Below are 16,191 nucleotides of genomic sequence, written 5' to 3' on the forward strand. Positions count from 1 at the left end.
TGTTGGCGGGAAGGTTTTCTTTCTTGGAAGTGCACAAGACGCCTGATGACGCGGGTGGCAGTGCTGGAAGCTTTCGGTGGCGTTCGATAATGGACGTTTGTCGTTGCGTTTTTTTTTGTCTGACAAGCATACGAGCCGCTAAGCCACAGAAGTTGCAGGTTCTGATCTGTGCAGTGGCGTCAGAGTTTCGATCGATCGATCGTTCGAATTGATCGATAGGATGTCCGTTCGCAATGATGTTATTTGGCTGTTAAGGAAGAACAAAACAAAACACGGACAACACATCCATGCGCTACGAACGAAAAGACCTGCGACGAGCGAAGTGGATGAGCCAGGGAGCCGGGCGATAGAATGATTACGAGGTAAGCAAACAAATGCGTAGGGAATTGAAGCTTGATCATCCCTTAAGATTCTCAACAAGATCATAATTCATAGAAACTGATGCTTGACATTTCGAAAATATCGACAGCTCCCGCTCCGGTATGCCGGTATCCGCTGCGGACAATTAATCACGGTCGGAAACCCATGGCGTCGGAGGACGTGATCGCGTCTTCGGCTCTTTCCGTCTTCAGGGGGTTGGGATTAGTTTGTTCTTGCTGTGTGTTAATTGACAAACAAGCAGAGCGGACCATTTTTGAGGCACAAAATTGGCATGTCACATGAGTTTTTGGGAAATGCGCCACCAAGTTGGTTGTGCGTTGTGATGAAAATTCATTAATTTAATCCACACCGCACACCTTTGCCGTACGTCTTCGCCGTTAGAATTCCTTCAAATGAAGGAAAAATAATGTCAGTTAGAACGAAAAACTGTCACAGAATGGCACTACCTGGCGGAACGATTTGTTATGTCACCTTGGATCTTAGCAGTTTCTACCAGTTTTTTTTCTTCCCATATCCTTACTGTTCTTACGGAGAGAAGAGCGCTCGAGCAAAGTGTACGGAGACGTCAGAAGCGAAGAAATTATTAGCCTCGCTTTAATCGTGCTTGGAAAACGAGACGACATGTTGTCATGCCTGAAATCGGGCGAGTACAATTTTTTACTTTTGATTGATTAATTGTGGCCAGACTTGTCAGGACGCGGGCGACGATAATTGGCCGTACCGTGTTTGTTAATGATGACAGTTTTGTACTCTAGTTAGCCATTAGGTATTAGCTGGTGAGGATTCTATCGATATCGTAAGAGGTAATAGAAAATTAGGCAAGATAATTATAAAGTGAACATTTACGTCATTGCAATTAACTCAAAAATGATTCGTTTGAAGCTAATATTTAGACTGAATAGTAATGTGAGGATTTTAAAATAGTCATTTTGTTTCCCAGAATTTCATGTTTGATTTAATAAGACAATTATAAGCAAAGAATTAAATTGATACATACAACTAAATAAGAATAAACATAATCAAAAATTATTTATCGATTCAAACCAAACTTTGAACATATTCCAAACATTGTACATCAACCATCCTGCATCGTCCCCGAGCAGATGCAGTTGCGTTCGTGACCACTTGATGATATCCATCGATGCCGAATCGATGGTGATGCTTGGTGTCACGTAACGCTTTGCCGCAACCGGACAACAACACCACACCGAAAGTGGTCAGCAAAAGACCGATAATGAGGTTGAGGTACACTCCTATTCGTTGCGGAGGCCAATCTCTACCATAGCCAACGGTGGAAGGGTCTTTACCTATTTGGAACTGTTCGTCCCCGTACAGTTCGATACCTGTGGTGCCAGTAGGTGTGTGTGTGTGTGAGTGGTAAGTAAGAGAGATAAAAATTATACAATTAATTAAGTGAAACCTATGGTGTCGTACATTCGCATGCTGATGGCGATGTTTCGCAGGTTCGCTCCGACATGGCCGGGTGAGAGTAGCAAATTTGTCTCGGCACACCACACTCGAAAAGGGCTGTTCGCTTCGCTTCGGTATTTGATGTGCATAAATTTACTCTATTGGGCATGACAACTCCAGCAGGCGATAGCAAGGGCTCGGGCGGTTGCCGTCGTGCCGACAGGCTTCATTTATGCTAAGGTTCGCCATCCAACTGACCCTTACCGATGTCGGGGACATCAGTGAATCGCTTGACAGTTAGCGATTTAGATGGAAAGTGTTTTTGTTACAATGGGTTTGTTTTGCTTGGCGGCTTCACGATAGCACATTCCGTCCTTGCGTTTGGTGAAGCTTTGGTGTTACAGTTGTACGATGTTATTTAGAGCCACTTCTTGGTGTGACTGTTATAGGGATAGTTTCGTTGCGGTTGATTGCTGATAATTATGCGTTTAAATGAGTCCGATAGGCTCTATATCGGCACGTTTGTGGTGTGTTTATCACGCGACCTCAACAAGCTGCTTTTTGCTCAGCAATTCAGCAGATCTTTGAGATGGTTGCTGCCGAATTTTTTTGAATCCTGATTAAGTAGACGAAAGGGTTAAGAAATTAATGATTTAAAACCCAAAACTATCGTCAAAAGTATCGATTTAAATAGGATCGACATGCAGATAGATCATCCCTTTGAAGTATTTCAAAACTACCTCGGGTCAAAGATTCTTATCAAAAACAATGTAGGTCTTAAGATACGCGTATAACATTCAAAACAGTTATCCTAAACTAGTACCACGGCTCTGGAACAAGGCGGACTGGACATGTCAAGAGAAAGGCACCGGTCGACCCAGGCGACGTAGAATAATTTTGTGTCATAAACATGAACATAGTGGAATAGGTACAGACAGGCTGCTTTATTGGACAGCCAAAATTGCAAAGGTCTTTGTTTATTTATTTTTTATTGACATTAACTAACAAAAATATTAGGGCATTTTCTCCCTGTTTTTTTTTTGCCTTCTCCCGGGCATGCTCGGTTGTAGATAGATGTTGAGTAGGTGGTTGATATCCTGTTCTATGTTGATTGTTGAGGTAGATGTATTTGGTGATTCGATAGTTTTGGATAGGCTGTTCTACTGATGAGGGTTGAGAACTTTCAGTTCGGCTATTGTGGTGTGTTGTGGCTATTATTTTGTTGACCTCATGACCTCAAAACTAGCAGAGTTATTTGAACAGCACAAACATGGATTCACCTGCGTACAGTGTTCTCCAGTGCAGTCCAGCAATGACATTTCATGTTCAATCTAGATAGCGTTCAATCTAAGGATGATCGGGAAGCTCTATTCCGCAGCAGCGAAAACGAGTTCACAACTCTCGAGACTGGACCCGCCAAACACCCCGAACCCGACGCCAACGCCGTCAAGCTCGACGTCTCAAAGCTGGACAGGAGTAGAGAACACTGTACCATGGAATACGCCATCCTCCTTTTTACGGTAGAGTTGTAACCGTCCTCGTGTATTGTTACACAACATGTAACAGAAAAGGATTGCTGGATTGGAAGGATGATGGGGATTCGGAATCATAGGAAAAGACTGTTATCTCTGGCGAATCGAAAGATGATCCTCACGAGGGGAGGTCACTGGTAGCCAACACTTCTCTAATTTATGTACCCATTGGTCTGCAGATATTCTCGACTACAGATTCAACAAGGAGGGTCATGCGGTTTCATATTCCACGCAGGATCACAGAAGGTGATCCACATCGTGGAATCCGTCACCGCAGCCTCACACTTTTGTCTGAGTCAGAGTGCTAAGGTCTATATACTTATATGTATACTACACTAGTGACTTCTAGTCTAGACACTAGACTTCCCGTCTATCCTTATCCTTTTTTTTAGATTTATCAGGCGCTACAACCGTTTTGCGGTCTTGACCTGCAGAATCCGGAACCGCTACCGGTCCCGCGCCGTCGTCCGCCAATCCGTTATCCCGGCCTTGATGGCGAATGATTCCACACCATCCTCCCTCCTCAATCTGGGTGACTACGCCTTCTCTGTCCGTGTGGACGGCCTAAAAGCACTTTCTGAGCTGGGTCGTGTGGTGCTATGCATAAAACATGGCCAGCCCATCAGAGCCTGGCGAGTCTAATTCAATGCACGACGTTGAGGTCGTCATAAAGTTCGTACAGCTCTTCGTTGTACCGGCTCCTCCATTGTCCTTCCATACATACGGGGCCAACGATCCTTCTGAGCATCCTTCTTTCGAACGCGGCTAAGAGGGCGTCGTCTGTTTTGGACTGGGTCCATGTCTCAGAGGCGTATGTCAGATGCTTTTTATAAGGCGTATCCTTATCCTTATAAGAGGCATTTGTGTTTTTCTTCGTTAGGCTAGGTTATATTAAATTAGGTTAGGGTGTCCTAAAGTTGCTCTATTTTTTAAGCAAATTTAGTTAAGCTACTGCGCAAAAAAAAAAAAAAATGAATTGAATTGAATTGAAAAAGAAAACACTAATACTAATGGGCGATCCGGTGGTAAAAACCAAAGCACACGGCAGCACAGGGTTTCAAATCCCTTTTGGATTGTTACGTCGTAGTGACGTAGGACGTAGGACTAATGATTCGATGAGCGGCATGATGCCGAAACTAAGAAGAAATATTATTAATGATAAATAAGACACCTACGATTGTTAAGAGACTTATGCAAGAGTATATTTAAATGAAAGACTTCACTATTGTTTAACGAGATATTATAATAAAATATAGAAGAAAAAAAAAACCTTAAAACTGTATGCTATTGCAGACATTGACTCCTTCGCCCCGTACTTATTGTTTAACTGTCCCTCATGAATAAAATTATTCTGCCTTGTCTTGACTGCTACGCGGTACATGAAAGTTGATTTTCTTAAGAAGTCGAGGATCCATTTTTTCCTTCAACAATATGCTAATAAACATTACTTTAACTTTATCACGGCGATTATCTAAAGGTTTCCTAGCAATAAGTATTGAGTTCTGTATGGAATATCAGAGTGTTTGGGCCATCTGAGAAATTTAATTGACGGATAAGTTTCTAAGTAGGTGTATAAAATAATGAACTAATGTCTCATTAACTTAACTCAGTAGGTACTGTAAAATAATGAGTAACAAAAGAATTAGAATAAAAAAAATCCAAGCTTAATTGTTTCATGTCTTATTTTCGGAAAATGGTTAAAATTTAAGCAGTACAAACTTTTACTCTCTATCGCAATCCAAACTTTTCCACACATGATTTCTACCGTCTTTATTACGCTACGGCCAGACCGTTCTATAAAAAAAAAACCATGACCACCTTCACGATCAGTTGTACTTATGCAGAAACATTCTTCTCGCTGCTGTGAATAGATAATATCGTAAAATTTAACGGCAAAATTTAACAGCACAACATTTGTAGCTGCTGCAAGCTCACTGACGTTTGATAGAGTTTGATGGCAATAAACTAAATGATTGTATTTTTCTTCTTCAGGGTTCCCGCCCCCCCCCCCCCTGTTCAAGGCACCACAGTCGAGCAGTTTACTACACTTTATTTAGTTGCTTTTGCTACCGTCAGTCTGTTAGTTCCTCTGGTCTGGTTAAGTTGTACATTCCAAGTTGCAACCGTTTGGCTCAGTTCCTGCGCTCGGTAGGTTTGCTGTAATCAAGCGACTAAATCGAGCGTGAAAATAATAAAACATCGGTTTCGTCTCGTTTGTTCCTCTGCCCTAGGTCGTGGGTTTTATCCTGCGGCTGGTGGAGCTTTGACTGGTCCAAGAAAATGACCTGCTGGGGGGCAGAAACAGGGACACAAAACCAGACAAGAAGTAACGAGGAAGTGTCTGCAGTCTGCAAACGGAACGCTCGTGGAGAAAACGTTCCGCGACATCCTTGTTAGTGAGGCAAACGTGCGAGAAGCAGTCACGAAAGACGGCTGGACTGTGTTGCGATTTGCGATTTGATGCTAGCTTTCAACTTTGGTGCAACGCTTTAAAAGTGGCAGGAAAGAGCTCACAGATAAAATGGTTAAACGTCCCGCGCTACCTAGACGGGGGAAAGCCGATGCTGTGGTAACAGAGATGCAACGATTTACCTGGAAGTGGACAGAAGGGTTGGATTTTGAGCCTAGCCAGCAAGAAAATGAGAAGTGCAGTGGGAAAATCGAAACATAATCTCATGCCTCTACGACACTGTGCAACCGCTCCAGGCATGCGGTTCCTCTACCGAGCCCAACCTTTTGGAAGGGTTGTAGTTGATGCAAAGCTTTGCATTTCCAATCACACGTTTACTACATTTTTACGACTTTAGGCACTCGCGTGCTGGAGTCTTCTGACCAGCTAACTACCCGCCACCGCTTGACTACCGTTTAAAAGCGCACATACAGTGGTGCTGCGGTTTAAGCTGTGGAAAGGTCTCGCTCTATCACTTCGACATGTACACGATCCAGTATGCACCTACCGAGGACGAGAGTACACATACATGCATACATCGCTACGGTGCAGAGGTATTAAGCAATTACAAATTAAGTTTAATTGGTAAACCATTGCGGTCCCTGGGGCTCGCTAATGAGAAATATTTTAATTATAAAAAGATCGTGACATAATTGTTTATCACATTCATGTACGCTGTTCTCCGGAGATGTTTGTTTGCCGTTGGTCGGGCTGCTGGGACGAACAGAACAACTGGCCCCCGGCGTGTCGCTGGTCGCGACATTGCCCTTCGCGTCTGTTCGCAATAGTGTGATCATTTGACCAGTGAACGGAACGTTTACAGTGAAGCGCAGGCGATTGATTTAATTTATTTCATTCTGTGAATTCAATTTACATTTTATTTGCGAAAGTTAAGCACAAGATAGTGATGCCCGGAACAATGCTAATGTGTCTGCTCTTTGCTGCGGATGCGTTTTCCGACCAACGAGGCTACCGCGGCGTGTAATTCAACGGTTTACGTTTCGTACCATGTGCTTTAGCTGTGTTTTTGTTAAACTGAACAGTGGGAAATTAATTTAATTCTTTATTTTTGCTCCTTTTCTAGTCATTTATAAAGGTGTTTATAGCAATCTGATTGCTCTGTGATGCTTGTTTTTTATTTAATATGAATATTTTGAGCACTGTTAATTCTTAAAAAAATCTTATCCGATTCCAAAACAAAAGAAACTCTACTCTTGTTCAACATATTTGCGTTAAAATGAAATCACATGATACAGTTCGTAAATTCTACACGATTAAACATTCCTTTCTCAGTCACTCTCATGCAATAGCAAACAGTAGAAATAACAAATTAACATCAGTGCATACAGTTTTACCTGCTTTCGTTGAGCATAAACAAATCCCGAAACCAAATGTGACATTCCTCCACCAAACAAGCACGAAACAATCGGTTATATTCGCTTTCTTCGCGCGCTACGATCGCTTATTCTTCCAGTCACAGGCAGGCTCTAAACATTGTTATTAATTAGCAAAAACAGTAGCTGACAGTTTCAAATGGTCGGCTAATTTCGGAGGTTTTCTCGACGTGTTCGGCTTTTGCGGGACTTGTTTACCGCTCCCGTATCCTGCTGTGTGTCAGCCCGTTTCCGGCAGCATTCTGCACAGCGGAATGGATCAATGTGGCCTTTTGCGGCAAACCAGCGCAACGTGATACCGGTGTACGACGCGAGCTCGATCGAAAGTCTTTCGCGATCGATTTGCGGACGTTAATCTCATCGCGGCAGGATTGCCCGCGTGAACGCCTCAAATCAGAGCTCTGGGTTTTTGGGGTGTTTGTCTCTCGAGCAGGACACCACCTACCAACTCCCCTGCTCCCCATTAGTTCTTGGTTGTTTCATTACGTTTCCATTTTGAACTGGAATCGCGATCGTGGAAGAAAAGTGGCAGCAAAAGAGTGTTCTTCGCTCGCTCGTTGGAGGTCGGATAATGATATTGTTTCTTGTAACACGCGCATACACACACAGACACAGGCCAGAGGAGGGCACCCCGTTGAGGGTAGCTTGGACGGGCGACACTTAATTGGATCACGAGAGAAACGTTAGTGGCCACGGAAGAGTTACCAGTTCCAGCGAACCATCCATCGCGATAAGTCGCTGGTGAGCATAATAAAATATTCAAATTATTCCATCTCGCTTTGCGGCGCGTCTTTGCTTCCTGCGGGCCCGAGCACACCAAGAATGACAGTCGCCCCGTAACAATCTGACAAATGGTCACCGATCTCCGTGTTAGCCGATCGTTTTGCTTTGCATTTTCAGCAGTTGGGATTGCGTGCTAGCTACAGATTGTGGGGCTCATTTTAATCATTAATATACTGCAAGAACATCGAACCGAACAAGCTGCTCATGATTGTTGTGGAATTGGCAACGATTTGTGTAATTCGCCTGAGTGTACCAACCCTCACCATCAGAGGCAGCAAGCAAAAAGAAGCAAAACATGGCACAGCGAAAAATAAACACTTCCAAGAAGAACGGTTTGATGAAACAGTCCTTCAATGGTAAGCTATCAACAGTGTGCAGTACTTGGTTTGGTCAGGTTTTTGCAGACGCTCGAAGGGTCATGGAGGAAGGGACCATTAATTAAAGTTAATTAATAATTCTCAAATGACTTAACGATGCATCCCGTGATGGAACGCGTAAAGTGCACAAGAAGTTTAATGATGCTACCGCTAGGTTAACATAATTTAATTAGCGTTTAATGCATATCTCACCCGCTCCAAAGACGCTGTGATAAACAAGCACCCATTTCTCGTATGACGTACTTGGGCGGAGGAAACCAATACTGCAAACGAATGACATATTCACTTATCTCATAATTAATATCATAGACAACATTTTATGGGTGAATAAGCGAAACACAGTCGGCTAAAAACAGCAAATAAAAAAAAAAACCTTTGCGATTCTGTTCGACAAAAGCTTGACGTTAATGGCGTCGATGATTGCGTGCCGACTCGGTGATTTTTTATGCGACTTCGACACGCTTACAATGTAATTGACTTTACGCGCTGCTAAAACGTAAACCAGTCGGCCATGAGATTGTTGGGCGCCAAAGTATGTTGGCAAGTGAAAACCATCACTTATGGCAGGACTTTTATTTTGAGTGGTGCGCTAACGTTCAGTGATTTAGTTTTTGACCATTGTAAACTGAACTCATTGAACATACATGAACTTACATATTTTGTGACTAAATTTTTATGGGCATTTCAGAGTAAGTAAAGTAAGGAGCAAATAAATTGAGAAGGTCAAAGTATTTAAATCCATTTAAAAATAAGTGTATTTTCTATACAGTTCTTGACATACATATACGCGCAATTGTTATTTTTTTTTTATTGAAAAACTAACAATAAGGCCTGGCCGTCATTACGAAATAAAAAAAAAGAAACAACACATAAAAGAGATAATTTAAATTTTTGCAACCGAGCATGTCCCGGATAAGGCAAAAAACAGGGAAGAAATGCCCTAATAATCTTGTTTATATACATAGTCATCACATGCGCTGTTGACAATACGTCATACTGAAAATAAATAAAATAAAAAAATTATTTAAATTTTTGCTTTAGTAAGTTTTAGAGGCTAATGAACACATATTTTGAACATTTTTTTATAGTTTTATTCACACTTTCCAATTTTTTTCTACTAATACGGCCTGGCTGTTTTATAAAAAAAAATTTCATATAAAATATTACATAACTATACAAACATCTACAGAAAATATTTTTCCGTTATTTTTACATGTAAAAATACATGAAGTATTAGACAACTTTTGTAAAAGTAAACAACTTTTTGATTCATTTTATTGAAAGTGTTGGGAAATCTACGTTCCAGTTTGTATAGTTTAGGTACGATTTTCTTCTAATTTTGATCTTTAATATTTTTACAATGCCTTTTTTTAGCACATAATGCTTATTTTACAATAAAGCTTTTAACCATCCTCCAAAATAGGTATTACTTTTCGATACAGATCGTCTAAATCAGTGTTCATACTGTTCATCAGTGTTCATACTGTTCATCAGTGTTCATACGGATCAAACGAGTACGTAGAGTTTATAACAACACGTCAAGCACTGTGAGAATACAGCGTAAAAATATTCATAACTACGAAATCTATGGAAATTGTCTTTTCATACATCTTTAATCAACATCAATCCTCCTGAAAAATTGAATATTAATAATAATGGAGCGGTCTGGTGGTAGAGGCGACAGAGGCACCAGGCATCACACAGGCAGGACCGAAGTTCAAAGTTCCCATCCGAACCATTTCTAGTCTAGTGAGCCATTCGATGGCCAGCGTGACCTTGTCTTGGATCGTCAAGCCAAGAAGAAGAATAATAAAGATTATCTATAATACAATATCATTAAAAAAAACTAAAACTCGAAAATTTTTTTACAGATTTTAAATGTTGTTGAAGGAAAGATTTATTAATCAAACACAGTATTAAAAGTACTTGTCAAGTGCCAACTATTCGTTCTTGAAAAATCCCCTTGAAAAATTTCATTTCACCATTCAACCATTTGAAAACCTTGAAAAATTTCATTTAATAATACAGATGTGCATAATGTTTTACTTTATCAACAAACACAAATTTCAATACTAAAACCTTCTAAACTACGTTCCTGTATGAAAAAAAAAAACAACACGCAAAGATATGACAGAGTGTTTTTTGTTGTTGTGGTTGTTTTCGGTGTTCAGTTCACAGTTTGCAAGCAGTTGCTGTTTGGCAAGAGCAAACGAGCACAAAAACTTAAGGCAAGAAGTTCACAATCCCTTCACTAATTGGACAAAATTCCTCCGAACTGTGGCCGTAAATCTCATCGCGTCGATTCGCGTTTGAAAATTTGCTACCGTTTTGTGTGTTTTGCTGTTGCCGTTTCCAATGATGTAGCTATTCTCGCATTTTGCTGATGGTCCGCTGCGTTAGAGGTTGTCTGAAAGGCGATCAGATGTCGAGCGAAGGCGCGGCTGTACGTAGGTTTAAGGATTCCCTGAACAAAGGGATTGTCATAGGATGCTGCAATGGATCCTGCGCTCGACGTCGAAGCTTAGGAAAGTTTACTCAGAAAGGTTTGATTTTCTACGCGAGCGCACCGGGCGCTTCGGGGAATTCATTAAATGAGCGTAGTGTCCTTGTACCTAACAAGATATTTGTGTGATTACAAGTGAGGCAACGTTGAACTGATGAATCGTTGATTCTGATGGCACATTACCTATTTTCATGATCATTTTTGTTGCTAAGCTTTACGATGTTTATTCGTCCACATTGGTTGAGTGCAGAAAGGTTTAGGAAATTTCACAATGGTTAGAGACACTTTTATTTGATAAAATCCCCGTCAATAGTATTTCGTCTATATACAGAATGATATGATTATAATTTTATTAACAACAATCAATTTAACCAGGAAGGCTAACCAGCCCAAAGTATTGCAAACATGAAAAGTCAAACAGATTATGTACAAGCGCACGAAAAAGGGCTGGGAGATGGTGCTGAGAATGGCAGTGCCCGGAGACGCTGTGCAAGTTTGCGAATGGATGGCGTTTTGTGAGTTTAATTGTCTACGTTTGCTTACCAAAGTTTTCTTGGAAGGAAATCAATCAATCGTATAGCTATGTCGAGGCGAAGGCTTTGCCTTTTTTTGTTCAGTGGAAACAGTGAAAAAAAAATGCATCTCCAACCAGCAGTGCAGCAGTGCAATGGGAACGTTGGAATGGGGGTGACAGAAACAGCGCATGATCCGCTGCATAAATTATTCTAACGAACTTCTCACAGGTAGTGGCAGACAGTGCGCAGTGTGTTAACGCTTTCGCTACTTATGCTACTTATGCGGGCAATGGAAAGGTAAGGAATACTTTCTGTGTTTATCCGCTGGGATGCAGTTTTAAGACATAACAATAGTATCTCGGTGACTGTGGTTAATACTTGGCCCACCGATGGCAGCAGTCGTGTAATCGTATCGGTTTCATCGCTATTGTTGACCTACCAACAGTGACACCCAGTGTCCACGTTTATCGCTGACGTTCGTATTGGGCCCATCGTTCAGGGCCTTTGTTTTCTTCTCTGTCCCAACGGTCACAAACGGATGAATTGAGATCCGTTTTTTTGTTTTTACACTGGAAATAAAACGAGCGCGTAACGCAAGAACACCATGCAACCATGCTCTGCATGCAGATCATTATAAAGCAATATAAATATGCCAATTAGTAAAAATAATAGCAGGCTTATAATAAAATAAAATAAATCATTCGATCGGTCAGCGAAGATAGGGAAATTGTCATCATTTTATTTGACTGTGTATTGTTTTGTGCCTCTCGGCTGGTTTGCCGGGTTTGCGTTATTATGCTACGCTTCACCGTTGTACATAAGCGTGCAATCATTGGGTACTGACACTGCTGAAAGGAATGCAATTGCACTCATGCGATCGCATTCGTGTGGATACGTGAATAATGCGTTTATGAAGGACAAAGTTATTCGAGTATGGTGTCTTTTTGAAATAAAAGTGATCGTGTTGCTTTGAAGTAGAGAGGAAGGTAATGAGAGGGAGAGCTAGAGAAATAGAGGAAAAAAAGAGAGAGAGATCATCTTCTTTTTGACTGAACGAACTTATAGTTCACGCCGGCCATTGAATAGTATACTAGACTTGAAGATACCACGTAGTTGAATAGTCAGTCTTCACTACGCCGCATGTGTTGACTGTGTATACAATTTTATTGTAAATAAGGTAGAAAAATAGTAGAAGTATAGCAACAGATTTATTACGTGCTTTGTTCCACAATGATAAAACTTCGTAAAGTGCCTCTCATGATTTGATCACTTCTGCATTCGTACGTTAACTCATAACTAAATTTTGAAGAAAGAGTAATACACAAATCTATATCTGGACATGAAAAAGGCACGGTGAAAAAGGCAATAAAACTCTTTGAATTGTCAGGTCTGGAAAATACCCATTAGTCAAGAGCTCTGAGAGTTTAGTCTACTCTACATATTCTCTAAATATTCGATGATTCCAATATTCCAGAAAGAAGAAAAATCTCTTCCATACTTCTATGATTCCCGGATGATCAATACAGTTCATCAGTTAAGACTGAGTTAGGACTGAGTACTGCACTTGAAATATGGACCAAGGTAGTATGTTCCTCCATACTACTGTGCCCGAAAAATAAAGTGACTTTGCGTTTATTCTTAAATGATTTTTTTTATTAGGCCAAATGAAGGTCATTACCTTCGAAGCAATCCCCTTCCGATGCAATGAACCTCTTCCACCTCTTATCTCACTCCTCGAAGTAAGTGAAAAACGTGGATGCTGGGATGTCATTTAGGTCCGCCGTCGCTGCGGCTTCTATAGTGTCAAAACGGTGTCCCCGAAGCGGCCGTTTTAGCTTGCTGAACAGCCAGAAGTCGGCTGGGGCCAAATCTGGAAAATGCGGCGGTTGTGGAACAATATGGGTGCCAGTTTTAGCGAAAAACTCCCTCAAAATGATGGCCGTATGATAGGGCACATTATCGTGATGCAAAAACCAGCTGTTGTTTTTCCACAAATCCGGCCGCTTTCGCCGGATGGAGGTCCACAACCGTCGGATTAGGCTTAGATAGTACTGTTTGTTCACCGTTTGGCCCTTCGGAAGAAATTCCTTGTGACGGTAATCAAAGAATACCGTCACCATCACCTTGATTTTCGACCGGCTTAGGCGCGACTTCTTGGGTCTCGGCTCGTTCGGGGAACGGTACTCGCTGGACTGGTCCGTTGTTTCCGGGGTTTCCGGGGGTTTGATTTCAGCTTTCCAGCGTAGTCTGCCAACATCGTTTTGCAGACTTCGGCGCGATTCTGCTTTTCGAGGAGGTTCAGGCATTTCGGAACCAGACGAGACTTCACCCGCTTCAACCCCAAAACATCTTTCAGGAAGGTGTTGACCGAGGGTTTGGAAATCCCAACACTTTCCGAAAGGTATCGTATCGTCAACCGACGATTGTTGACCACCAAATCTTTAATTTGGTCGACGTGGGCGTCGTCGGTCGAGGTCGAGGAAGGTCTCCTCGGAGACCTCGTCTTGGACTTTCTCACGGCCATTCTTGAAATCACTGTACCATTTGTACACATTTTTCTTCGACATAGATTCTTCCCCGAAGGCTTTTTGTAACATTCCGCTATGTTTCCGCAGTGTTTATATGATTGCGCAAACAAAATTTGATATTTGAGCGCTGCTCCACAAAATTGGACAGGGTCAATATGGTCAAAAACACTTGGCGCAGCTCCGTAAACAAATTGTGACTCCTAGCCGGGTTGATGTTGTGACTTGAAACGTGTCAGAACTGTCAAAAACATACATATTGACGAACGAAAAATAAAAACAAGGGGCTTCTTTAAGCGCGCGTAATTTGACATCCAATATCACCTTACTTTTCGGACACAGTAGTACTTCAAACATGCCACAGAAGCTACGTGCTTGCGACCAAATCACATGCACAATCCTGCATGAAGCACTGTAAAATGTATGCCTCTTCACTGCCATCGATATGATTTTTAAGCAATACGAAAGAGTTTTTGATGAAGAAATTATTGAAATCGAATGAAGTTGTGCCAATTTTTTTTTAACTTCAACTCGAACTTAGATGCTTTTCTTGACCTCGAGGAAAAAGGAGCTAAAGAACGTAAAACTAGAGTATTGCAGTAAAAAACTTTTTTCTACAAATTTGATGTTATAAAGCTATTTTGAAGCATTAAAATTAGCTTTGAATCAGACGGCTTATTTGTTGTATCTTCTGATTGAACTTGGATTAATCGATGCAAGATGTGCATCGATTGGCTGTTTGGTTGAGTGAAGTTTATTCGTGATCAGTATCCGCCTGTGTGTGAGAGCATATATTGGAGAGGGTGCAATTTGTAGCACTCTTAGTGTCAAAGCGCCATTGCTGCACCGTACCGTAGCCATCGGTTTGACGTGTAGATCGTACCCCAGTCGTACCCTGTACATCGTTGCCCACTGCCCCCATATACCGACACTTCGATCGCGTTGAAGCGTGCAACTGTGCGCACCCTCCCCCCCCCCCCCTGCCTGATAAGCGAGACTTTCCTTTCTTCACAGCTGCGCAGGGTGGTAACAAGGTGGAGCATCGATCTGTGACCAGCACGCACACACTTGCGCTCGAAGCCGATGCTCAGATGCGCGAGTTGGTGTTGGTGTCCACAGCGCTGTCGCGAGATGCTGATCGTATCAACAGCACGTGCAACGAAGAGGGGAACAAGCCGAATATACAAGCCGAAGTATATAAGGCGTTAGTGGTGTGAAACTTTGAAGCTTTCGTTGGAAGAGGGAGTGCTTCTGGAACGCCACGATTGGGCAGACGTGTGGCTTGTGTGCACGATCTGGGAGATCGATTCGAAGCTGCCGGTTAATCGACCGGTGCGATTGCACATAAGCGGTCTTGTGAATAGGAATGGCATTCTCGGTGGATGTTGTTGCTTTTCTTACTGAAACACCTTGACATAACAACCGTACCATAAACATAACCATTAAATCAAATTAAGACATTCGTTCGTGCCCGTTATTTGTAGCCTCCGGAGCCGAGTTGGTCCCCTCCTTCTTTCCGCCCGTCTCGTTCCGTCCAGACAATGAATGTTTTTTTTTTTATTGTTTCCTTTTTCCCTTGTCAGAGCATAATTGCGCCTCGAAGTGTATCACGCTTCATAATCACGTACGAGAAAATATTTGCAACCTAAGATTGAACCACTAATCCGTCGGACAATCCGACGATTGTTTTTGCGGTCGACGTGGAGATGGCCGCAGTTTTTGTAAGCGCCGCGTAAACGGATCAACAATGCCCTGGCCTTCTTGGACGATTGGCAAATTCCATCTCGCGATTGGAAATGGTAGTTGAAAACTCAACATCGTTTGATGTGAAAATCCTTTCGCTTACAGCTTCCCGACTGCCGACCGCTCGACGACAACGACAGGGAGCTGGGTGTAGGCGAAAAAAGGCATCAACAACCAAACAGGATTACAACCGGCTTTAACCTAAGTCGATCACTAAATCCAATTTAAGTTTGTTGTTGTTATCTTGTTACGGTTGCCTCTTGTTTCATAGTGTTTCCAAGAGACAAGAGACGGTTTTGCCGGGACGGGCGCATTTGCAACCGGGATTTGTGTTGGCTTTTCGCTCGTTTTTTGTTTTTTTTTTGCAGTCGTACGCATGCTCACCGCTACCGACGGGTCCGGGTAATAGTCGTTGTAAAATTGAGCTGGAGCGAAATTTGTAATCTTCTTACGAAAAAGTGCTTTCTCGACTCGAAATGAATGGGCCCGGAGTTGGTTCCGTCTGATTAGGTTCTTTGGATATGTCCCGCACCTTGCTGGTTATGAAAACGAAACGACTGCTTATGGTTAGAAGAAACC

At 42.1% G+C, this 16,191-nt stretch overlaps 1 pseudogene; it reads right to left on the reverse strand.

Moving 5' to 3' along the window:
• Positions 1-12,671: 12,671 nt before the first annotated feature.
• On the reverse strand, positions 12,672-14,772 carry LOC126567234 (protein GVQW3-like; annotated as a pseudogene).
• Between the last annotated feature and the right edge of the window lie 1,419 nt (positions 14,773-16,191).

This window comes from Anopheles maculipalpis, chromosome 2RL, assembly GCF_943734695.1.
Source record: "Anopheles maculipalpis chromosome 2RL, idAnoMacuDA_375_x, whole genome shotgun sequence".
In the NCBI taxonomy this organism is placed as follows: Eukaryota; Metazoa; Arthropoda; class Insecta; order Diptera; family Culicidae; genus Anopheles; species Anopheles maculipalpis.